This window comes from Natrix helvetica (genome assembly GCF_964273705.1).
Source record: "Natrix helvetica genome assembly, chromosome: 3".
Taxonomy (NCBI): Eukaryota; Metazoa; Chordata; class Lepidosauria; order Squamata; family Natricidae; genus Natrix; species Natrix helvetica.
The window spans coordinates 107,451,275-107,478,451 of record NC_138549.1 but is presented as its reverse complement, the minus strand read 5'-3'; the positions used below and the strand labels follow the sequence as shown (position 1 = coordinate 107,478,451).

Below are 27,177 nucleotides of genomic sequence, written 5' to 3'. Positions count from 1 at the left end.
AGAGCTAAATAGCTCGAAATGGATCTATACTAGTCTCCCTTTATTTTATCAGCACAAATACAACACAAATATAAAAAGGCAACATTAAAAATAAAAATATGGGTTTCTGCCTGGATGGTTTTTTGTGATGAGCCGAAAGGACAGAAAGAGGGAGGAGTGAGCTCCCCCCCATATTAGGTCATACCAGGGGTTGTAACACAAACACATACTTATTTCCCTGGCTCAGCTGATAAAGGAGGACAAGCCTGTGGCATAGTGGTTAAGACTCTTGCCTAGTGTATAATATAGCCCAGGTTCGAATCCCAGTAAGGGTATGGCTAGCTGATGAGAGCTAAATAGCTCGAAATGGATCTATACTAGTCTCCCTTTATTTTATCAGCACAAATACAACACAAATATAAAAAGGCAACATTAAAAATAAAAATATGGGTTTCTGCCTGGATGGTTTTCTGTGATGAGCCGAAAGGACAGAAAGAGGGAGGAGTGAGCTCCCCCCCATATTAGGTCATACCAGGGGTTGTAACACAAACACATACTTATTTCCCTGGCTCAGCTGATAAAGGAGGAGAAGCCTGTGGCATAGTGGTTAAGACTCTTGCCTAGTGTATAATACAGCCCAGGTTCGAATCCCAGTAAGGGTATGGCTAGCTGATGAGAGCTAAATAGCTCGAAATGGATCTATACTAGTCTCTCTTTATTTTATCAGCACAAATACAACACAAATATAAAAAGGCAACATTAAAAATAAAAATATGGGTTTCTGCCTGGATGGTTTTCTGTGATGAGCCGAAAGGACAGAAAGAGGGAGGAGTGAGCTCCCCCCCATATTAGGTCATACCAGGGGTTGTAACACAAACACATACTTATTTCCCTGGCTCAGCTGATAAAGGAGGAGAAGCCTGTGGCATAGTGGTTAAGACTCTTGCCTAGTGTATAATACAGCCCAGGTTCGAATCCCAGTAAGGGTATGGCTAGCTGATGAGAGCTAAATAGCTCGAAATGGATCTATACTAGTCTCCCTTTATTTTATCAGCACAAATACAACACAAATATAAAAAGGCAACATTAAAAATAAAAATATGGGTTTCTGCCTGGATGGTTTTCTGTGATGAGCCGAAAGGACAGAAAGAGGGAGGAGTGAGCTCCCCCCCATATTAGGTCATACCAGGGGTTGTAACACAAACACATACTTATTTCCCTGGCTCAGCTGATAAAGGAGGAGAAGCCTGTGGCATAGTGGTTAAGACTCTTGCCTAGTGTATAATACAGCCCAGGTTCGAATCCCAGTAAGGGTATGGCTAGCTGATGAGAGCTAAATAGCTCGAAATGGATCTATACTAGTCTCCCTTTATTTTATCAGCACAAATACAACACAATGTATATATATATATATATCCCTCTATCTACCTACCTACCTACCCTCTCTCTCTCTCTCCCTACCTATCTACTGCATTTCTCTCCCCCCCCCTCTATCTACCTACTCTCTCTCTCTCTACCTATCTACTGTATTTCACTTTCTCTATCCCTCTACCTACCTACCTACACACACTCTCTCTCCTTACCTACCTACTGTATCTCTCTCTCTCTCTCTCTCTCTCTCTCTCTCTTTCTCTCTCTTTCTCTCTCTCTCTCCCTCCCTCCCTCCCTCCCTTTATCTACCTTCCTACCTAACTACTCTCTCTCTCCCTACCTACCTACTGTATTTCTCTCTCTTTCTCTCCCTCTCTATTCCTCTACCTACTTTTCTTTTAAATTTCCCTCTTCAAAACCTGGGGTATTTTATGGATTACAGCCTCAGTTCCTAAATATCACTCAACCCTGGGCAACAATCGCCAACATTCTAGTTACAAAACTATCCATTTTGTAATTCCAAACCCAATCTTATCTTAGAACATCAATTTCATTCTGCTCCAGCCCAAGGCCTGAGGAACAGCCAGTTTTTAAGAGATCAATACAATACAATACAATACAATACAATACAATACAATACAATACAATAGTAGAGTTGGAAGGGACCTTGGAGGTCTTCTAGTCCAACCCCCTGCCTAGGCAGGAAACCCTATACCGTTTCAGACAAATAGCTATCCAACATCTTCTTAAAGACTTCCAGTGTTGGGGCATTCACAACTTCTGGAGGCAAGCTGTTCCACTGATTAATTAAGATCATCTAAATAAAGTCAGAGTGGGGTCATATTGATCTCAAGGAGAATTTTGTTCTAGAGCTTAATGCTATCAGAGTTTCCTAGGTCCAATCACATAACCCTGCTCAAACAATGGGACTGGGAACATGCTAATTCTGTAAGATTCTATAGGATGGGTGGAGATTATGAAAACATTTCATCATCAAATACTCTAAAAGAGGGTGTCCAACTAAAGGCCCACTGGCCACATCTGGACCCATAGCATGCTTAGATCTGGCCCACGTGGCTGCCCTGGAAACAGCGAAGGATGCAGCCCTCCTCAGCTCTGCTTTCGGCAGTGACAGCCTCCTGCAACCCTCTGCCAGCAAAAACGGAGACTGGGAAGGCTGCATATGACCTGCCCGGGCTCCGTTTTTTAGCCGCAACGGCTTCCTGCAGCCCTCTGCCAGTGAAAAGGGAGTCAGTGACATCGAGCAGGTGAGGGACACTCTGGCCATGCACCCCTGCCCTCTCCTGAGATCAAACACAACCCTGATGTGTTTGAAATTGAGTTGGACACCCCTGCTCTAAAATTTGCCTTGTGATCAGGCCACTGTCATTCACTCCAGTTACTTAATCTTTTTTAAAACCATGGAGATAGAATGTCACAGAAACCTGAACAGAAATATCTAAAGGGCGGGAGAGGGTCTCAGCCAAACAGCAGTTGTCAAGAAGTTTGGAAACAAATGGTGTGACTACATGGTTTCTAAGAGCCACAGTTAAAATATGTAGTCTATAATGTCCATGATGCATTGCATTATAGTCAGACAAAAGACTGTGATAACTTGGGAATCGGTGGCCATATTGACTTAGTGAACAAGCCAGGTAAGAGTCAAAATGATGCTTTGCAAGAAAAATAAAAACCCTTCCTGTCTTTCTTATGCAAAGCATAACAGAGACTTGTAATAGGACTTTCAGCAACATGTGGCACACAATCAAACATGGACCTCTGTATATTACTTCCAAATTTCAAATACTTTCTCAATTATGGAAGAAGGAAACCTAACCATAAACAGTATATTTTTGGCACAAGGAGAGTCTTCCCCATTCAGGTAAAAGTTCCATTTTTTCTAAATGCAGGTCCAAAACTAGTGAAATTCCTAACAGTGAAGGTTTGATTATAAACTGCTGGATCCAGACCTCAAACTTCTTCTTTTGATTAGGTCTTCCTAGCAACTATTTCTTTTAGAGAATTCTTGGAAGTCAATTTACCTTTATGTGACTCTCTACAGTTCTTTTTCAAATGCAAAGCATGTACAACATAACTGTTCATAATATAATTTTCCGAGTCCAAGGTTACAACCAGAGATAAAATCTACATATTTAGAAAGAATCACACACAGAGCTGGGTTCTCCCTTTGATAGCTTCATCTGCAGCAAAATATCTGATGGTCTGTATGTATGGCAGACTCCTTTTGACTCAAGGTTGGTATTTGGTCTATGCAAATCACTAAATAGCTCTAAATGGTGAACAGGGCAAGTTGCCATGTCCTGAAAAGGCTCTCTTTTCACTCCATTATGATGGTGATACAGGGTTAAACAACTCACTTTTAAGTAATGGAATTTTCTTAAAGACACAGTCACTCCCTAATTTGCAATCTGACAACCTGAGTTTTGAAACTTGTAGTTTGCCCTTTGTTCCCTAGTTACATAGAAAAAGAAGACACGGATCCCTTAATATATCATATAAAAGAGGAAAATCTACAAATAAGTGTTTTAAAAAATACGAGTCTCCATAATCATGGATATTTTTTTAAAAAATGAACAGTAGGGAGCAGCACAATGATGCACAGGAGATGCATTATAAAAATGACAGATTGCAAATCAAGATCATCCCTAAGTATACATCAGTTTTGGCTCAAATCAAAATGAGTACAACTTCAAATAATAAAAGACTTGCTTTTTCTTTCTTTTTTAAAAAAATGTGTATCTGGAATTCCTTCTATGGAAGATAGAAGCTATAGAAAGGAGAGAGATTGTTTGACTATCCGATGTGCAATTACCTTATGAGCAGCCCCAGGGAACTACTAAAGCATCTGCAACATAACTGTACATAATAGTAAACACAAAAGAAAAGGCATATTTTTGCATGCTGTCACAATAATATGGCATTGTGTACAGCTATTAGGATACAAAAGAAACTATTACTCAGTCACACAACAAACTCCACTCTCTTCAATCTTCTAACAGTAACCCCTGGATCCTGAAGACTCTTTCTTTCTTCTTTCTTTCTTTTTCTTTCTTTCTTCTCTTTTAATCACACAATCACATATTTTTGTTTTTCCCTCTCCCTTGTGCCATTTAGTCGGGAGTAAAATTATGGAGATGAAGCAGATTTTCACAGGAGATTCACAGACAGAGCAACAGAATAAGAAGTCTGTCTTACAAAGCATACAAATCTGCCTTATTACAAATACATGTCACATATCTGGGAGAAAGCTTCCACTGTTCAGTTTAAAAAGATGAGCAGCAAGAAAGTCCTCCTTTGCAAGGGCGGGAGCACAGAGAATAGAGAGAGTCAAGTTGGAAAGGAGTATGGAATGAACAGTGCCTTCAGTGCCTGTAGAATCTCTGCTTTTGTAATGAAGTGGGGAAATAATGAGCAGCTTGAAGCATTTCTCCTCACCAGAGTAATTACTGGGGACCCTCCTTCCTATCATGCCTATGCTGTGGGGAGCTAGCAGTTCAAGGCAGCTGAAACAAGACGTTTCCCGGCCTTTTTTTTTTTTTTTTTTGGTTACACATTATAATGGTTACTTGCATTAAGCTACTTTGTAGGATGGCTGTCCTTCCCGAAGAAACTCTAGCCTCTCAACTACATAGGTCCGCACCAGCGCGGGGTTGCCACCCACATTTCTAAAGCGAAGCATGCAGGTGGAGAAAAGAGGGAACGGCAGTCACAATGGGATGGAGAGATCAACCAGTCTTTAACCAGTGGAGTAAACCTTCAAAGCACTCGAAGAAATACAATGGGGGAGGGGGGAGAGGGAGGGAGAGGCGAAACACATGCATTTCCTATGTTGTTGAGTCCGCACGCGCTTGCACATACACACAATCACACGCAGACACCTTCCTTCATACACGTGTCCAGTTTGTTTTTCTACAGGAAAAAAAAAGTCAAGGGTAGAAAGAACGACACCTGTTATTCGGGAGAAGGGAGCCCCTTCCGCTTGTCCCTTCAGCACCTGCTCCTCAGAAGCCTCCGAATCTGCCGCCGAAGAAGTCCCGTAAAAGGAGGGAGCTGGCGGGGGGGGGGGGGGGGGGACGGCGGGACAGGGAAGAAGAGCAGGGAGGTTTCCTAAACGGACAATGGCTCCTCGACTTTTAAGACGTGCCCAGCGAGGCCCGGGAGCCGAGAGCGGGAGCAGGGTGGGTGACTTGGCACCGAAGGTATCTCCAAAGGTCAGGGATACAGCCCGAGTTTGCCAGACGATGCACCCGCGCCCACCAGCCAGCCAGACCCGTCGGAATGCGAACCGGGCTACCACCGCCGCCGCCACCACCACCCTCCTGCGCTGCGCGGAATCTCCGCGCCCCCTTAAGACTCACCTCGCCCCGCCGAGCCTTCCCCTCCTGGCCATGGTGCGCAGGGTCGGCGAGCGAGGTGGCCCCTCGTGTCCGCGTGCTCCTTCGCTTCGCCTCGCCTCGCGCGCCCGGCTGGCTGGCTCAGCTCGCGCGCCTCTCCGCCAGCCGCTCCATTTCTCTCTCACACCCACCCACCCACCCCCTCCGCTCGTCGGGCGCATCCGCCTCCCGCTTCCTCTCTGCCCCCTCTCAGGCCACCGCTGGCGGCGGCGTTAAGCCGAAGGCAGCCTGGAAAAGAGGGGAAGGCGAAGCAGGATGCCTTGTTGTGCCTGAGGTGCCCCTCCTCCCTTTTCGAGAAATGAGGGGTGGGTGGGTGGGTGTGCGTGAGCGCGCGCGTGTGTATGTGTATGTGTGAAAAAAAACACCTTTCTTACTCTGGGCGAAGCGACGCGAGGGTGTCTCCGGCGTGTGAAAAGGATAGTGGGAGAGAGAGGGGGAGAGAGAGCGCGCCGGATTCCCCTCACGCGACCACTCACCCGGGAAAGGCGAAGCGAGCTCGCGCCACCCTTTTGAGCCCTTCCTCTCATCTCCAGCCTGTTGGCGACCGCGAGTCGTTTTGAGCCCCGTTCTCCCCTCTCTCTCTCACACACACGCACACCACATACACGCGTTAAACCGAGGACAAACTTTGCAAGAAATTGCAGTTTTGCCTTCTCTTCCTCCTCCTGCCCCTCCCCTCGTGTTGCGTGGAAGGAATCGCATTAAGAGTAGCGTGGAATCGAGGGGAGGGGGAGGGAGAGTGGGGAAGATTTGCCAGCGGACGCAGACTTTCCGCTAAAACTCTCCACCCGCCTGGCATCTCGGCGGCGTAATCGCCGTCGCTTTTCGGCCGCGCAAATGCATCTACTCCGTTCTCTCTTCTCTTCTCCTCCCCCCCCCCCACCATTCCACTCGTGAAAAGGGAGCGGGAGGTGCTAATAACACCTGGAAAGAAACTAACTTTAATTTGCCGATTTCGTAAATGGTGGTGTTAAAGAGAGTTGCTGGGAAATTATATATAGTTACACATACTGTTTATAGACGAAGAAAACAGAGTGAATGCTAATGCCTTCAAGGAGGTGGTTTCTTCCCACCACGAGCTCGCCAGCCCGTGTATGAGCCGGTGATGTCTAAAGAAAACTTAATTTACAAAGAGATCTGTTGAAAAATTCTATTGATTGCAAGACATATTCCAGGGGGGGGGGGCAGGAGGGGAAATCAGATCTCTGACTCATTCTTTCATAGTCTTGCACCTTTGTACACTTCTTTGTAACAGTCAGCCATTTTTCATTAATAAGCCCTGTTGCAGAAAGATAAAATTTTGAGTGTGATGTGCGGGGAGTGGGAATCCTCCTAATGGACCATTTCTTGAGAAGTGGATTATTCATGTCAGTGTTGTTATTTATTTATTTATTTATTTATTTCCCTTTCTGGAAAACATACTGTAAGAACAAATCAACTGAAGGACTTGTTTTTTTTTTTGTTTTTTTGTTTTTTTTTGTTTCCTCCTGTCTCCTCTCAGTCACCCATGAAAATTTAATGAGGCATTTAAGGCTGCTACCTTCAGAGTCAATGAGCTGAGCATATGTAGTCTAATGCACTTGCTGTTGAGGCAGTAGGTCTACTACTGCCTAGATCTCTAGCTCAGCACTGGGCCTGTGAAAGCAGAGCAGAAGTTATAGAGAAGCTATCGTTTCAATGCAGAATTCACGACCCATTAAACCTATTCTGTTATAGCAGCTTCTCCACTCCCTATAGGCAGGGGGGGAGAGGGGGAGAGATGTGCATTCATATCAGTTCCTGAAAGAATCTCTACTAAAGAAACTAGGCAAAGTATTGTCTTATCAAAAAGCTTCTTCAAAAATTAAGTTAGCAAAGAGTTAGCCTGACGCCTGTGAACTTGGACCAAATTTCTTTGGTAATAGTTACACTATTATCATATGTTAGACTACCAATTTAGAGCCATGTAAATTTCCAATGTGGCCATATGCCCATACCATTCACAACGTACATAAAGGATTAAATGAACAGCAGGTCCACCAGCTTCCCTTCTTAACATTCAAGCAGTATGAAGCAGCTTCTGCAAAGTCTATGCACATTTTTAGAAGACTAACTTTTTTTAAAAAAAAAAAAAGAATATGCTGGTTCAAACTAAGGCCCTATTGTAGGAATTGTGTGCAACACTATTCTACCATTTATACGGTCCAGAGGTAACTCAAGTTATAAATGAAAAAAAAATCCTATTTTCTGTTAAGTCAGAAGAAGTTCATAAAGGAAAGCTAGAGAGGTGGAGAATTTTAAAGCTGCAGAGCAGCAACTGAAAATGCCCCTCTCAGTCCCTGCCATACATAATGCAGATATAAGTTGTGCTCTCTAAGCTTGGTTGTTTTCATTATCCAAACTAGGTAGCATCATCTGTGCTAGCTCTGTAGATATTAATGGATACTCTACATCAGGGGTGTCAAACTCGTGGCCCACGGGCCAGATGCATCATGCACTGGCTATGCCCACCCTGGGCAGTTTAGCAAAGGGGGGGAGTCACAATATGTCATGTGATGACAACATGACATTGCAAGTTTGACACCCGTGCTCTGCATATTAATGGACATCAGGAGAAGAAACTGCTTTCTTAAGAGGGACATTGTTTTGGTTTCTTTTAAACAGCAGCATTTGACTAATGAAGGACATTTCAATAGTGCTCCCCTAACTAATAATTAAACTAAAATCATTAACATGTATGTATGTATGTATGTGTGTGTGTTACAACCCCTGGTATGCCCAAATATGGGAGGGAGCTCACTCCTCCCTCTTTCTGTCCTTCGGCTCATCACAGAAAACCAAAAATATGGGTTTCTGCCTGGATGGTTTTCTGTGATGAGCCGAAGGACAGAAAGAGGGAGGAGTGAGCTCCCTCCCATATTTGGGCATACCAGGGGTTGCAACACAAATACATACCTATTTCCCTGGCTTAGCTGATAAAAGGAGGAGAGCCTGTGGTGTAGTGGCTAACAAATCTGCCTAATATGTAACACATCCCAGGTTCGAATCCCAGTAAGGGTATGGCTAGCTGATGAGAGCTAAATAGCTTGAAATGGATCCATACTAGTCTCCCTTTATTTATTTATCAGCACAAATACAACACAAATATATCCTCTGTAATGAGCCGAAGGACAGAAAGGGGGAGTAGTGAGCTCCCTCCCATATTTGGGCATACCAGGGGTTGTAACACACATACATACATGCATACATACATACATACATACATACACACACACACACACATATATACATACATACATATACATACACACACACACACACACACACACACACACACACACACACACACACACACACACACACACACATATATATATATATATATATATATATATATATATATATATATATATATATATGTTGTATTTGTGTTTCCTTTGCTATGTTTGTGTTGTATTTGTGCTGATAAATAAATAAAGGGAGACTAGTATAGATCTATTTCAAGCTATTTAGCTCTCATCAGCTACCCATACCCTTACTGGGATTTGAACCTGGGCTGTATTTTATATATATATAATTTGCTCATGAGATTTGGTATGAATAAATGAGCATGCTGTAATTATACTGTGCAATTTTCTATATACAAATTAAAATAAAATTGAACAGACTTGAAAAGTAATTTGAATTGCAATTTTTCATTGTACCCTTTCATTATGCAAGAGTTACCATAAGCAATCTGTTCCAATTTAATGCAAAATATTTTTAGTTCATAGCTTTACATTGAAGATAATTGAATGAGGGCATTTACATGCACATGAATATTTCTCCCCATAGCAAGAGAAACAAGCATTACACTAACACAGTTCTGTCATGAAAATCTATACATACATTGATTTTCAAATGTAACACTTTTAATTTAACAAAATTTGGTTTCTAATGAGTATATATGGAATTTTATTTTTTTAATTGTTTGTCAAATTTATATGCTTATCTCACAAAAAAGTGATTCTGGGCAATGTAACATACTTAATTAAAAAACTCAATAAAAATATAAAACATTTATTATTTAAAAAATATAAGGCAGTGGTTGCTGATTTGCCTTCAGGTACAATTCAAGGTACTGGTTATCACCTGTAAAGCCCTGTGTTGTTTTGTAGGACCTCCTGGGTGTATCTACCTAACTCAGAAGATGGAAGCTATAATAAATTCTTGAAGGACAATTGCCACACTTCTATCCCTGTCCCAGGATTTTGGTTGTTGCCATACCCACCATCCAGCTGTGGATATTTCCAAAAGGGCTACCTGCCTAACTGTTGTGACCTAGGCTTCCCAAGAGCATGAAGCAAACTCCTTGTCCCGACAAAAACCCCTTTTATTAATTTACTGTGAATTCTGCTCATTCACATCCAGCAAAGTCTTTCAAGGGAGGATTTACAGTCACAGACCTTATCTGGTTTGGAAAGCTGACAGGCCAATATCTGCAAAAGTTGGCAAGGAGTCTTGGAGAGTCACAAACCAATTAAGTGAACTAATTGTCTCCTGCAAACTCCACTCCCCTTTTGCTCCTCTTTTATTTCTTCTGGGAAGGGCCATTCATCGTCCACCTGTGGCCTTACTCCCAAGTCAACCCCTGTGTTCTTCAGCTATTCTAACCCTAACCCTAACCCTTCGTCTGGCAATTTTGTGTATGCGCACACTATGAACAGGCTCCAGCTGGTGTCTGCCTGACTGATGTCTGGCTCTGAAGGCAGCTGATAACTGACATATGGCTCTGGCCCCCTCTCTGCCTCCGACACAGAGCCCTCATCACTTTACTTTACTTTACTTTATCAGAGCCTTCCCCAGACTCCAGGACTGGCCCATGTTCCTCCCCAACCTCCTCACTGTCTGAATCTGCTGCCAGCTCCACTGGCTGCTGGCGGGCCACAACATTAACCTCCCCAGCCAGGTCTCATGATACATGACAGGTTGGCCCTCTCACCAATGATTAAGTCACTAGTGAGGGAGGCCTTATTACAGACAGAGCCAACATTCAAAAGCAGCAACCAATAACCAGGATCTCTGAAGGTATGCTGATAGGTACCAAGGCTGAGACTGAGGAGCTTCAAAGTGAGACTGGTGTAAAACAGTAGTCCCACATTTCCAAAGAATGACCTTCTCTCCATCTCCCACCATATCTCCCCTTTTGCATTATAAAAGGAACTTAGGAGAAGGCTGTTTGTTCCTCAAATATTTTTTACAACAAAAGTGATGTTTTATTTTATTATTTTTTTCACACTTGATTTCTACTGAAGTCTCTTCTGCTTAATGATTACAGGAGTAGGTGGGGTGAATTAGTGCCTCCTGAGATCCAGATAGTGCCCTCCCCAATGGCATTAACGAAAGCACTAAAAATGAAATTATTTCATGGAACTTGCATTGTTGCTAGAACTTTGGATGCCAATAGAGGGTTGAATAATTTTACTGGTTCATTGTATGTGTTTATGAAGATGTTATAAACTGCTAAGAAACTGTAGAGTTAAAATGTAAAGGTAAAGTTTCCACTTGCACATATGTGCTAGTCGCTCCCAGCTCTAGCGGGCAGTGTTTATCTCCATTTCAAAGCCAAAGAGCCAGCACTGTCCGAAGACGTCTCCGTGGTAATGTGGCCCGCATGACTAAACACTGAAGGTGTACACAACACTGTTACCTTCCCACCAAAGGTAGTTCCTATTTTTTCTACTTGCATTTTTACGTGCTTTTGAACTGCTAGGTTGGCAGAAACTGGGAAAAGTAATGGGAGCTCACTTTGTTGTGGGGCACTAGGGATTCAAACCGCTGAACTGCTGACCTTTCTGATTGACAAGCTCAGTGTCTTAGCCATTGAGCCACCATGTCCCTTTACATAGAGTTGGTGATATATAAATAGTGCATAATATTGTGGGTACTTTGGTCACTTGAATTTTTGACATTGAACATGCGATCCTGAAATGATAAGATATTGTAAAATGTGTTCTGCCCACACATTTTTGGCAAAAATACCCTTCAGATAGCCTAAAAAAACAAATATAAGAATATTAGTAATCCTCTTACTGTATATCTATGAAAGAAATGATTGTCTTTCTTTAGCAATAAATTGGCTTCTGTTTCCGCTTGGGTCAAATCCAATTTTCCATTTTTATATTTGTATTTGTACATTTAGTCAAGAGTAGTGGATTTTAAATGTGTCATTGACCCAAATAAATGTTTAAATAGGTATTCTACCTTGGGCTCTGCTCTTGTCAGACTTTATAAGTTAACCATAGTGGGAAGCGGTCAGTAATTGGATGGGAGACCTCCAAGGAAAAGTAGAAGCAGAAGGTTCTTAATTATTCAGTAAGTAGAATACTATGTCAGCATAGGGCTTGTATTCCTGCTGGAAAAGTCTCTCATGCAACATGTGGTATCTTTCTCTATATGCTACTATTATCGAAACCTAGATTATTCCTTGTTCTTGGACATTAAAGGCTGCATCGCCCTACCCTGTAGTGCTTCTTTATTTTAGGCCATCAAACAGCAGTGCTAGAATACTGAAGTAGATGTAGGAACCTGAATATGAAAGGTCGAAATCTCAGGCAAAAATAAATAAATTCCGGTTTTCTTAAGCCAGCTAGGAAATTAAGAAATTGTTGTTGTTTTTTAAGTTATTGCTACAATGAAAGAACTCAGAAAGTAGGCAGTAAGGACTGCAAAAGTTTGCGATGTATCATTGGAAAATCTGACCGTTTTCTATCATAATAAGATTTCCATGTTATAATAACTGCACAATAAAACTACTAGTTAAATATACAATTCTAAGAAGTCCTATCTATCTATCTATCTATCTATCTATCTATCTATCTATCTATCTATCTATCTATCATCTATCATCTATCATCTATCATCTATCATCTATCTATCTATCTATCTATCTATCTATCTATCTATCTATCTATCTATCTATCTATCTATCTATCTGCCAACCTATCCATCCATTCATCCATCCATCCAGGCATCTTACCTGCTAGGGTTAAAACAATCATAAATAAAACCATAAAATGCAAAAGAGTAATATACTGACTTTTTTGACAGGTTTCACAATATCAGTACAAATGATAACATATTTAAATTGGCTTCAAAGTCTTCTGGAGGAGATCATATTCTCAGTCATTTACACATGATATATTGTCCCTAAGCAGTTTCCAGGATCTTTGAAGTCACTGAACAAGAACTAAAAACTTAATCATTGCTTAATCAGCCTGGATTTCTTCTATGAAATATTTAATATTGAATGAGTATTAACATAGGAGTACATATTGTCATCTCTTGTCAAATCTGTGATCAAATTGTGTGTATACCTTACCAGCTATTACTGAAACAGGTAAAATGTAGAAACCTGGGATCATGCCCAAATTTGTCAATCAGTGTTTGAAGTAGCTTGTCCTTGCTTTCATTAATCTTCCTCAGCAAACATTCATCATGCAAAGTCCAGATAATAGGCCATCTGCTATTGTTGATCTCAACCAGGTTTTCAGAGTTCTGGTTGTTCTGAGTGATTTTCCTTTGTATAGGTTGCTACTGGTGGTGTCAAATAGATCAGAACTGCTGACTTGGCTGAAGGAAATAGATGAACGTGTTGCAGCAAATTCAAAAGTCAGTTTTCTAGCTTTTATGATATTTGTCCATATTTCAAACCAGGTGTATACTTCAGCTTCCATATTTTCAACTGCATAATTTTATTAATATTGTTTTCAATCCTCGTTTTGAATTCTTTATCTCTAGGATTTGCTATTTATATTGGGCGAACTGAGAAAAAAATGAAGGCTTTTTTGCTTTCTGGAAAAATACTGGCGTTCCACTGATAATATTATTCAGTTCAAATGGGCTATATGGATTGAATGATAGAAGTATTCTCCCACCATTGAGTCATATGATTGAGCAGTATTTCTATAAACCGCATCATCCAGGAATGTAAAAATCAGTGGCCACCTTGACTGCTAACTGTTGAATTTCTGTAGCAGCTCTTATGTGTCTTCTTGTAACCCTAACAGAGATCTTTAGAAAGCCTTGTCAAAGTTTGTATACTTGCATGAAATTAAGCTGAATGGCTTGAAATTATAATAAGAAAGAAACAGAAAGTTGATATCCTTGAAGACATATATCCTGTGCGTTGTAATGTGCTTTCCCTAAAGTTGCAGCAATCATTGCTCAATTGATCAAAAATATTTGCAAAGATGGTGGAAAAATCATGTTGTTCTTGTATTTTGCAGTTGACCATGTTTAGTCATTGAACACTTTAAATAAACTATTGTCTGTTTGCTCTCTCACTGAAAAAGAAATGATGCCAACTGAATGCCTTATCTCAGATGCAGCTTTGAAATAATTCTCCACCCAATCAAATCTATGTTTGCAAGGGAAACAGAAGCAGTTTTGGGATATCTATTTCTTATTACAGCTGCGCACAATTTCTTTTCTTGCCGTAGGACAACAACCACAGTATATTTGGCCAAATAGCCCCTAGATTTAGTCAAGAATTTGCGTTCTCATACCTAAGTGAGCAATGGTGATACCATTCAATTTATTGAATTTATCTAAACCAAAGAAACTTTAATGCTTTCAGTACCAGAAGTATATAAAATGTACTCCTATTAACAATTGCTCATTTCCGGGTATGTCAGCAGTTTCATCAGCAATAATTGAAAATCTACTTGACATGTTGGCTGCAGAAACTATATCTTCTCTTAATGGCATCTTCACAGAGATAATCTGTTCACGTTCCACTTGGACCGATGTATAACAAGCATGACTTGGAGAAGTTTCTATTGTTTTCATAGCATCTTATTTGCTGCTTCAGTGGATGAGACAAAGAGAATTTTTACATTTCTAGTTGTGCTGCTTTTGCCCGGAAAAGCAATATCAGGACTGCCACAAAATACAATATCAAATGTAATTTTGTTAGATTATTCGCAACCTGATATTTCATAGCACTGATGATTTGATATACAATGCTTTTGCTGGGTTTGCTTCTCATGGTTAAGAAGTTCATTATATCTACTTGTGCATAACTCTGCCCAGTAGTTGAAATATGATTTGGTGCACTTTCAAGGAAATATTTTGATTTTTTGCTTTGTGAATGGAGCAGTGATGAAGACTCCTTGTTTTCTTTCAATAAATAGGCTGTGGTTAAACTATGCAATACTTAGAAATTGTTCCTCTTTAGTACATGAAATAATTCAGTAATTGCAAGTTACAGTCCCACCTCCAGGAAGGTGGATTAAGTCCTTTAAGCACATTCCATGGGTAGACAGGAATACAGGTAGTCCTCGGCTTACAGAGGTTCATTTAGTGACCATTTAAAGTTATAACATCATTGAAAAAAGGAACCACGTGACTGCTTCTCACACTTATGACTGTTGCAGCATCCCTATAGTCACATGATCAAAATTCAGATGTTTGGCAACTGACTCATATTTATGACGGTCACAGCATCCTGGGATTATTTGATCACCTTTTGTCACCTTATGACAAGTAAATAAATCACTTAACAACTGTGTTACTAACTTAATAACTGGAGCAATTTACTTAACAACTGTGACGAGAAAGGTCATAAAAGTTTGTAAAAACTCACTTAGCAAATGTCCCATTTGACAACAGAAACTTTGGGCTCAGATGAGTCAAGGACTATTTATAGATAGGGAAGCAGCAATGTGATGAAGAGTTTGTCCCAATGCTAACCATTCATACAACTTAAAAGCAACAACAGTCATAGCACTGTGGTGTTTCTATGCATCCATCAGCTTCATCTCTAAAGTCTCACTTCTACATATGCAAACATTCTCCTTCCCCATGTGCAGAATGTACAGTAGTGGCCAAAATTGTGGAAACCTTTTGGGAAAAGTGTATTTTTGAGGTTTGATGTCTAATAACACCACTTACATATCAATAGAAAGATAATGTAATCAAGAATGTAATGAAACAAAGTTTGTTCAATTATCTGTATTCCGTGAAAATTTATAGCCAAATATAGCCAGAAATAAAACCCAGTCAATAGAAGCAATTATTCAATCTTGGTTTCCACATTATAACAGCTGCAGAACTAAAAGTTGGTTCACCCCCATGGGAAGACGTTATAAGGCCGCAATTCATGCTAAAGATTATCCCACTAAATATTAACTGACATGGTGCTAATTTTTGTATATCTCATTTTTTCTACGTGTTTCACTTTTCTTCTTTATAACTATTATTCTAATAGCAAATCCTTCATAAATGTTATTGCGTTACATTCTTGATTAAATTATCTTTCCATTGATATATAATTTTATGGTACTACTCCCCCCCAAAAGTGGTGTTATTAGCCATCAAGCCTCAACAATTCTGTACACTTTTCCCAAACGGTTTCCACAATTTTGGACACTACTGTAGCAACCGCCACTTCTCTGGTCATTAAAATTGCAGAATTTTCACTAGAGTACTACTCAAAGCTGAACCCAATATACATACTTCTGGATCAAAGCCAGCAGCTTTTGCTCAAATACAGAATTATACAGTTCTGCTACTACTTACTAAACTTCTAAAGGAGTTTTGTACCTCACCTTTGTAGGATAATTATGCCCAGGTATAATCTGATGAATTGATAACATTTAAAATCTCAATTACGTTATCTATCTTTATTGTATATGGGACAATCTATACTGGCTGCAAGAACTCCCTACCTACTCTTTTTTAGTCTCAAAAGTGAAAGGAATGGACTTAAATTCCCAGATTTCTCTTTTCTGGTTCCTTGATTGATGAAAAGTGACTTTCCAGAAACTTCATCTGCTGCAAATTTTATTAATCTTGTCTTATTGCTGAGGTACAAAAGTCTTTCAAATCCAGACATGGTTTAAGTACACTATATTGCCAAAAGAATTCAGTCACCCATCCAAATAATCAGAATCAGGTGTTCCAATCACTTCCATGGGTGTATAAAATCAAGTACCTAGGCATGCAGACTGTTTTTACAAACATTAGTGAAAGAATGGGTCGCTCTCAGGAGCTCAGTGAATTCCAGCATTGAACTGTGATAGGATGCAACAAATCCAGTCGTGAAATGTCCTCGTTCCTAAATATTCCACAGTCAACTGTCAGCTGTATTATAAGAACGTGGAAGTGTTTGGGAACGATAGCAACTCAGCCATAAACATCAGTGTGTGACCTCACAAATGCGCTTCTGGAAGAATGGTCAAAAATTCCCATAAACACACTCCTAAACCTTGTGGACAGCCTTCCCAGAAGAGTTGAAGCTGTTATAGCTGCAAAGGGTGGACCGACGTTATATTGAACCCTATGGATTAGGAATGGGATGTCACTTACAGTAAGTTCATATGCGAGTAAAGGCAAGTGAGCGAATACTTTTGGCAATATAGTGTATGTATAAGTCTAATATTTATTATCACATATAACATGCACACTAAATGTAAATTGTTAGGAAGATACATTCTTGCTCTCAGCCTTTTCCAGTATCTTTTCTCTTGCATTCCACATTTCCTTTTTTTAAAAAAAAAATAAACTTCATGCATTTGTAATATTCTATTTTGGTTCTATAGTTGTATTTCCTATTGTAAACCAACAAAACCAAATTATCCTCAAAATATTGTTAATATTGAACCATGTGCATATAAATACAAATTTGAATAATCCTTATCCAGCTATTGTGACTTCTTTATGAACCTGCTTGCTCTTTGAGGGACTACTTTCAGAAAAACACGATGAAACCATGCTGATGATTACATTAAGCAAGTTATGTTAAGTTGCATGAGCTTCTAAGATTTCTTTGATTTTTTTTAAAAAACCTGTGAACTATGACCCAGAAAAGTGGGGTAGAAAATTGTTCTTAGAAGCTGCTATTTTCATTGGAACGGTGATAACTGAATATTAGTGATAACTGAAATGTTTCTCCCAATGTAAATAATAAATTGGGAATATACACCAGTTTTTTAACTAGAAATTCAGCAAAGGAAAAGATTCAGAGAGTTTTTCTCAGCTCTGATTCAGACTTTAATCTTCAGCAATGCAGAAGAAGTTACAGTGATATACTTACTCAGTGCTTATGCAATTCTGCCTTTTGTTTTAGTATTTGGCCTTCACAGAAAAATAATAATAATGAAATTAAGACGAAGTATTAGGCAAAGACTGGCAACAGAGCATCAGCCTCATTTAGCACCTTTCCAATGAAAATGGAACTCTTTTACCCCAATTTTTTTTGAAAAGTTTTTAAAAGAATAAGCGAATTTTATGAGATATTCACGTATTCTAAGTTTTCTACTATTTTCACCTATTCTCATTAATTTGTTTCTTTGTTTAAAATGTTTTTAAATTTAAATATGCCCTATAAAAGTGGCGAACCTTTTTGACACCAAGTGCTAAAAAGAGAGCACTTGTTGGGTGCACGTACACTTCACATATGCACGCTCGTCTGTTTTCCGGTGTGAGCATGTGCACTGGCCAACTGATCGGTGCATGCAGGAAGGAATCAGGAAGGGGAGCTTCCCAGAGGGCATGCACATGCCGGAAAATGAACTTGTGGTTTGCAGTGCGCACATGCATGCCAGCCAGCAAGTCTTGCAGTTACTGCCACACATGCTCATGCACCGATCAGTTGGCCAGTACACATGCTCACACCGGAAAACAGAAAAACAGCTCTTCTGGTTTCTGGCACTGCCACACACATGCCAGCTGATCATCTCATGTGCATGTGCACCAGAAACCCAGAAGAGGAATGGGCAACGTTGCAAGTCCCAGGCAACATGGCTCTGTGTGACACTTTGGCCATGCATGCCATAGGTTCGCCATTACGGCCCTATAATCTGAGAAAAGTGATCATCCCCCATTGTCATAAAGCATGCTAAAAAGGCAGAAAAAAATTGCCTCCTCATTGCCACTCAGTCTATCATTATTTTAAATCTGCATGAGATGCCTATAATCTAACAGCTTCATTTTATTTATATTTTCCAAACCTTATCTGGGGAACTTTAAAAGGGGTGGGAAGGAATCACAATTTCACAAAAATTGCCTTAACCCCTTCCCCCTGAGGATTATTATGCTTGCAGTCACAAATACTTCCTAGGAACCTCTTGCAATATCCAGCAGGCTGGCGTTATTCAAAAATAATTCAACATATCTAATAAATAGTACCTTGATGTGGGTAAAGCAAAGCAGCATCCTCTAATAATCATATTTATTTTCAGCAGTGTCTTCGATAGCATAAAAATCCAACGAGGAGTTAAAGAACATTTGAGGGCACTACTTTGACTTTTGATGGTTATTTCCTACCTGCCCCGACTTTATGCCATCCTATTTAGGCACTTTTTCAAGCCGCAGGCATGCGTGCAAGCTGCGCACACAATCAAAGTGCATGCGCGGAAGTCAGCACATGAATGGAGGGAGATGCATGCAGATTTGCGAACTGGTAGGGAAAGTAAGTGAATACCATCCCTGCTTCTATCGCTTGCTCTCCAAATTCCAAATGTGCCCTGGGTTCTGAATGATTGCCTATCCCACTTTGTATCTTTAAAATGTAGACACAAATGGGTGGATTTTTTTAAAACATTATTTTGGACATTATCTAAATAATCCAAGTATCAAATAGTTTGCAGATGTTGTGTTGTATAATACCATGTGAACTATGTCCAGATGAAACATTTAGATCTGAGTGGGCTGATCTGCTTCTTAGACAACTGCAGTGTCTTAACATTTTCACTGAAGGAGGCGATGTCCTTTCTTGGGACAAAGTTACTTTGAGCACCATGGGAGCTACTTCTGAATGCACTGTATGTAGAAGCAGATTGCCTCTGGATTCCATTATATTTTTTTCCCTTTACAAATATTTGCACAATGCAATTACATCTGTTTATTGAATGCTTCAGTTGTATACTTTAAGGCCTGAAGACTAGCTTTTTTTACAGCCTCTTTCTGGTTTATTGAAATGGTCTTCTATAGAGGTTATAACAAGAATCTTTTCTAATGCTTCTGACCTTCTTATTTATCCAAAACATAGAAGTCACTCCCAGAAAAAAAAAGTCAAATATTTCTACCCATGCTTTCTTCATGTATATATGTAGTGATGAAGAAAACGTACTGATTGCCTCTCTTCTTATTTTAATCTGGGATTATTTTTGAGAGCTTGTGTTGGTTTGTTTGCTGAGCCCTAAATGGTAATCAAACAAGGGACGAGCGCACGTTCAATGTAAATCAATCCTCAAGTCTCATAAAATTAATTGCTCTGCACATTTTATTGTTTTGGATTTCGGATTTGATTCTTTGGTTTTATACTGTTTCTTGCTCACGTTGCAATATACAGTTGAGTAATTTCTCAATTAATTCTACCATTCCTGCACAAATTATATGACTATGACAGAAGACTGATGCAGGCTGGCATCTTTGGGAATTGTAATCTCCACATATCAGGAAGACACAAAGCTGGGAAGGCCCGTCTAAAACTAAAATTTGATAAGTGGGATCAACTGTGTTAGAACATATTTCATCCTCACTAACATTTAGCACTGATTTCTTTGCTAGCTGCTGCCCAAGTAGTGAAAAAAGCATAAATGTATATAATAATAGTCTGAGGTACAGTCCCCTAAGGGAAATGGACTATTTTCTTAATAGATATCATTGTTTGTGGTACTCTAGCATTGAGCTGGACACATGGAAATATGCTTTTCCACTACATAGTTTGAAGGCATTCTTTTAAATTGTTCTATGGTTCCTAGGGTTAGTAAGCCATTTGTGCTCAATGACCTTCATGAACAAATGTTTTGTACTTTTTTCCCTATTGGGATTGTTGTGGTTTTGATGCATCTGCTCTACCTAATTTGGCGTGCTTGGTAAGAACATTCCCAATGATCATCTAAACCTCATTTGGAGCACCTGTGAACAATTCGTTATATTAATAGAACAGCAGGGGAGGAATAGAGCAACTAATAAACAGGTTGTTGAGCAACTTTGCCTGCCAAGGTTGCATTATGTGGGTAGTGGGATGTTTCTTCTACCCCAAAATTGTACTCATTTGGGAGATGTTCAGGCAATGGTTGTAGAGCAACCTGTCAGTGCTTACATCTGGCATGAGATAAGCCATAAATTAATTGTCCCTTCCAAGCAACCATTTGGATTTGTGTTCAGTACATCTGAGATACTCAGGCATGATTTGAAACAATTTGTTCTTGGTTAAAATAGAATGAATGTGCTTCTATTAGAGATGGCTTTGAAATGCAGTTCTTAATGATTTGCACCAGCTGGGCTTCTCATTATTCAAACGAGATTTGTATAAATCGGCACATGAAAATAAAGCAATTGGTCAATGCCATTTATTGGTAGTTACAGCTAATTTTGGAATTCTTTTTTTATTTTTTTGGTCATCTTGTGTTTCCAGAAAAGATGGATTTCATTGGTGGGAAGAAAAATACAGTCCTCAAGGTTATTTTAAAGCATGCTTTTCCTGTTGAATTTTACCAAGTTGCATTTTGGAACTATCAATGGAAATTGGAGGCCAATTTATTTAAGTTTACCAAAGTAGTTATAGAACATAATTTTGTGCAGATCTTCTTCATATGAAGATCATACATTCAGACATTTGAAATAAATTCTTAAAATGCTTTTACATTTAGGGGTATATTACGAACAACTGATGTAATCCTATGTTACTGTGTTTCCCCCAAAATAAGACGGGGTCTTATTTTCTTTTGACCCCCGAAATAAGAGCTTGGCCTTATTTTCGGGGAGGTCTAATTATTTTTGAGGTGCAGGAGGTGGCGAGTATGGTCACCTCATGGCTGCTGCTGTGTTGCAATATTTTTGGGGAGGGCTTATTTTCTAGGGAGGGCTTACTTTAGGGCATGCACTCAAAAGCCCGATTGGGCTTATTATCCGGGGAGATCTTATTTTCAGGGAAACAGGGTAGGATGCCAACGTTTTCAATTCATCATGTAGCCCTTAAAAAAATTAAACTAAATAAAATAAAATAAAATAAGTGGAACTAACTTACATATCATTTGTTTTTGTTTAATACTTCAATATTATTATTCTAATATATGCAATACAGTTGAATGAAGTATATATTACTATTAAATAATATTATTTATACTATCCTTTATTATAATCTATTACTTTTATTTTATGTATTTATTTAAATGTGTTTTATTGTATAGTTTTTTCAAGAAATCCAAGACATCTAAATCTAGGAGTTACTATTTAGTTTTTTTAAAAAAAAATATTTCAAACTGTAATAAGTTTTAAATAATGGGTTTTAAAAAAAAATCTCGGGCCTTGTGTGATTTTTCAAGCAACCAGATAAATCTACTGAAACCAGACATTGCAAAGCGCCCTTCTCTAACCAACAAATCAGTTCTGTTAAGATGCTTCAGTCATTTGCTTGTTTGTGTATAAATCTGAAAGACAAATTATAAGCAGAAGATTAACTTCATGCTTTGAAATCCTTTTTGCGAAATCTGCAATCTTCTGCATCGTAATGTACAATTTTCAAATGAGTATTCATCCACAGAGACGAAATATTGTGTCAGAAACAGCCATTTGTTATCCAGGGCACTCAGATTTCCTGTTCTGGATGTGAAATGGCTCTGTCATTATGTTATGCAAAAGTTACCTCTCTTTGCCCAAATAACTGTGAATGCTGCTGATGGCACTGGTCTCTCCGCATTTTAAGTCTGACAGAAGCTCAGTTCTAAAACCTTGCTAATCCAAACCATTTTATTTCCAGCAATGTGAGCGTACATTTACTCAGAAAAATTATGGAGTACATCAGTCATATTATTATTGTTATTGTTATTGTTGTTGTTGTTATTGTTGTTGTTATTGTTATTATTATTGTTGTTATTGTTATTAGACAATTTGACGGATTTAGGATACCTAAAAATTAACTTAAAATAACTTCATGCTTTAAAATCCTTTTGGCGAAATCTGCAATCTTCTGCATCGTAATGTACAATTTTCAAATGAGTATTCATCCACAGAGACGAAATATTGCGTCAGAAACAGCCATTTGTTATCCAGGGCACTCAGATTTCCTGTTCTGGATGTGAAATGGCTTAGAAATGGCTCTGTCATTACGTTATGCAAAAGTTACCTCTCTTTGCCCAAATAACTGTGAATGCTGCTGATGGCACTGGTCTCTCCGCATTTTAAGTCTGACAGAAGCTCAGTTCTAAAACCTTGCTAATCCAAACCATTTTATTTCCAGCAATGTGAGCGTACATTTACTCAGAAAAATTATGGAGAACCTCATTCATATTATTATTGTTATTGTTGTTATTATTGTTATTATTGTTGTTGTTGTTATTGTTATTAGACAATTTGATGGCTTTAGGATACCTAAAAATTAACTTAAAATATTACCATTTCATACAGTAGCAAACAAAACATATAAATATAGCTCTTGACTTACCACAGTTCATTTAGTGACTGTTTGAAGTTACAACAGCACTGAAAAAAGTGACATGGCCATTTTTCACAGCCCCGTGGTCACAAGATCAAAATTCTTGTTAACTAACTCATTTATGACAATTGCAGTGTCCCATCTTTTGTAACCTTCTGACAAGCAAAGTCAATGAGGAAGACAGATTCATTTGGCAACCATGTTACTAACTTAACTATTACAAACATTCCCTTAATAACTGTGGCAAGAAAGGTAGTAAAATGGAGCAAAACTCACATAACAAATGTTTCATTTGTCAACAGAAATTTTCAGCTCAATTGTGGCCATAAGTCAACCTGTATTCGTTTCATTGAATATTAATTAATACATAGATTTATAATTGCAAAAATTCAGTTTGTTAAAAGATAAAAATTATATTTTTTACAAATAAGAATTATATTATTCTGTATATAATTTATAAACTGGGCAGCAGTAAATTATTAGATGATTTTACCTTTTTTGACACGGCAATAAAATAATTTGTTCTATTTTTTTCTTTTCTCCTGGATTGCTGCCTATTTTAACTAGCTATTGTAGGTCACTTATAAGGAATGCACTATTCCTAGGAAAGTGCAATAATAAAAAAAATGCAGTGATTTGAAAAATTTATAACGGAATATTCCAAAGAAATATTAAATTCAGAATCTAAAATGACATTTTGGTGTGGATCAGATCCCCAACAGGATGGTTTTAAACTTCTAGAAAATCTTGGAACGACACCTTTCAAAATGAAGGATCATCAAAAGCATACAATCATAAAGTACTTTATTGATAAAATCAATAAAGAAAATAGTAAAAAAGCTACCTAGCTTGAAGTATTTTCAAGCTAAAGTCATCAACCTTATTCATATCGCAATATGTTTGTGTGTTTAATTAGTCACAACAAAACAGGACTAATATTGTAGATATTATTCTCAGCTGACATGGGTATATTACCTATTATTTATTGTTAAAAGTTGATTATACAGTATATATGTGTGTCTGTGTGATGTTTCCAGCTTTAGACGTTGGCTGTACTTCCAGTTCTTCATCCAGGTCTTTTTGGTATGGGATATAATATGTAGTTGTTTTATCTTAAATTGTGAGATTACCTTCCTCTTCACTATGTTAAAACATTGGATAACTAGTTTTTTCTCAATTAGAATGGATGCAAGCTGTCTGTCTATCCATAGTTCCCTACGTGTTTCATAAATCCCCTCTCACTAAGTCTACTACTATAGTAGCATTCGAACAATTCCAGGTTCTCTTGTCATTTCTATGTATGATTTGTTCCAGTAGCCCTATTATCATTAGATTATTCTGGTTCCACAACATTTTCTCAATCCAGGTGATGTCCAAGCCAACATAATTCTCATAGTTCATGTCACTCTTATATTTTGAGGTAGCAGGTGAAGTATTTAGGGGTCTTTGCCCCAAAGACTCCTACTAGTAAGTTAGTTTCCAGCTGAGATTTGAATCCTTGTCTCCCTCATCCAAGGCAGTACTCTAACTACTATGCTATCCTGTGGCTCATATATATCCTCAAACTCCCAGACCTCTGACAGAAGAGCCAAGATTGAGGAAGATACATACCATACATCACAGAGCCAAAGGAATTTTTAAAAATATAGTTGCAAAGATTGACTTGGGGGAACATAATCAATCAATGGATACTACCTCCCACAAAGCATAAGATGCACTGAATTTAACACTGTACAAAATATCATAGGCCTGTTTTTTTAGAATGGATTATTTACCATTTCTACATCCATTTTTTACTTTGAACGTTTCAATTTATTCATAAAAACAACTTGAGATACAAGTTTCTGACCTTTATCATCTTCTTAAGAATATGCTTCCATGTAATTGCTCTGATTTTTAACTCAGAACTCATTACTACAATACAAGATTTCACATTTTTTTATGATGAACCATGCAGCTGAATAAGCGTAATAACCATCACTTCTGGCTTGGCTCACAACATGAGGGGGTGAAGTTTTATGAGTGAGCTACTGTCTTTCTTCATAATCATAGGCATTGTGGCAGAAGGATCTGAGTTTTAAATACCACAAAATGAATGTATTTTATCACTACTATATATTATATATTCAGTTCTGCATGACATGTGCAAGAAATGAGACGGAATTTCAGAATGCTTCAGATGAAAAGGCAAAAAAGGTTGTTGTTTTTTAGCACTGTATAGTCTTACTTTTACTGGAGCAATCCCAAGAAATAGCACACTAGTTTTTAGAAATTGCAGACAGGTGCTATGTTCATTTTCCATCACACCTTTCCACCTTCAAATCCAAAACATTGCAAAGCTCTATAAAATAGCTAAACAGACTCCTATAATAGACTCCAGCTTAATTGGCTATCATTTAAAGAGCCAGCATCAACTCATGAATTGGAATGAGGTTCTCTTTCCTGAACTCACCTGAACCTCTTAGCTGATCTCCAGATGCCTGCTTGTAAAGTGCCAACATCTGCAGGAAAGGATGGACAAGATATATATATACAACCCCTGGTATGACAAATCCCAGTAAGGGTATGGCTAGCTGATGAGAGCTGATTAGCTCGAAATAGATCTATACTAGTCTCCCTTTATTTATTTATCAGTACAAATATCACACATATATATAACTTGAGTCTTCCTTACAAGCAAGAAACCCAAGAGGAATTCCAACAAGTTCAGAGTTCTTTTCCCTGCACATGTTTATGTTCTAAAAGCGAACACCTGAGCAAAACTAACATGCTCAAACCTAATTAGCACGCACTGAAGCTAGCAGTAGTTTCTTAAAAAAATTAGTTCTGTAAATATGGAATAGTCCATCATATTTTATGAAAGAACCCAAAGTGAATTGTATGCAACACCTGATTTGCAACCCATGTTCCAACCCTGTAAACCTTCAGATTACAGCATCTACCATTGGGCAAGTTGGGTTTGTCCACTCTTGCCTTCAAATAGTCTGTCTTGCAGATTTATTTGGGAGAAACCCAGTCCATGCCAATCATCAGTTACAGTATATTACTTCACTATTAACCTTATTCCTGGGCCCCAAATTCATGCTCTTTGTTCTATCTATGTCAGAGGCAGGATTGGCCTGCCTAAAAGAATTCATCAACACAAATCTACAGAAGAGATGTATGTGATTCTCCTCCATATTCCACTAATGAACCACGCCTTATCAATAAGGGGAGTCCAATATAGTTCTCTATTCTCTCCCTTTGATTTTGTAATTCTTACAAAGGTTACACAAGGCACTGATTTTCATGCAGCTGGATCTGGGGGCACAGACATGCTCTTAATTTCACACATACGAAGAAGGAAAATGAATGCCTGTCTATCACATGGAAACTTCCAATACATGGTAATGCTCTTTGCCTTCGTGGAGGAACTATTGGTCTTCCAAAGATTTAGGAATCATGCTTTGCATGAATACTTGGAAGCCTTCTTTCATTATGCTGATACCATGTCACTATGGCAATCATATTTGTGCAGTTCTGCAACAACTGTATCAGAGAAATTTAGAGGTTTACAATCATTTTGGGCTTTTTCACATTTTATCAAAAGTTCACTTAAATCAGCAGCTCTTGCCAATTGAGACAACTAATTGAGAAGGATGTCCAGCTCCAAAGATGATCAGATGTTTGATCAGATATTCATTTCCCACTTTGCTACATGTTTCCATTAATATGGTTTATTATGACTATGACCTTTGTGTGGGTGTATGTCTTCAAACTAGTTTTTGACTCCTGCCTGGACCAGACTTTGCAACTTTCTTGACAAGTGGTTTGCCATTGCCTCCTTCCTAGGGCAGAATGAGAGTGACTGGCTGAATCGGGTCATTCCCTTGGCTTTATGCCCAAGACCTCTTCCTAGGCCGATCCCTCAACCACTACATGAAACTGGCTCTAAATATCTCTCTAAAGTTATGGAAACACCAGGAATAGTGAGAAGATGTAAAAAGAGACTTACTCTCATGTTTATAG

At 38.7% G+C, this 27,177-nt stretch overlaps 1 protein-coding gene across 9 annotated transcripts in view; it reads right to left on the bottom strand.

Moving 5' to 3' along the window:
- DAB1 (DAB adaptor protein 1) overlaps positions 1–27,177 on the bottom strand; it is a 771,291-nt gene that overhangs the window by 263,843 nt on the left and 480,271 nt on the right. The window contains exon 1 of one of the 9 annotated variants that reach the window (XM_081946499.1): positions 5,730–5,867. The exons of 7 other annotated variants lie outside the window; for them this stretch is intronic. The gene's annotated coding sequence lies outside the window, so the exon portion shown is untranslated. Of the gene's footprint in view, positions 1–5,319; positions 5,547–5,729; positions 5,868–27,177 lie in introns of those variants that run through there. One more of the 9 variants, XM_081946498.1, reaches the window with a different exon arrangement.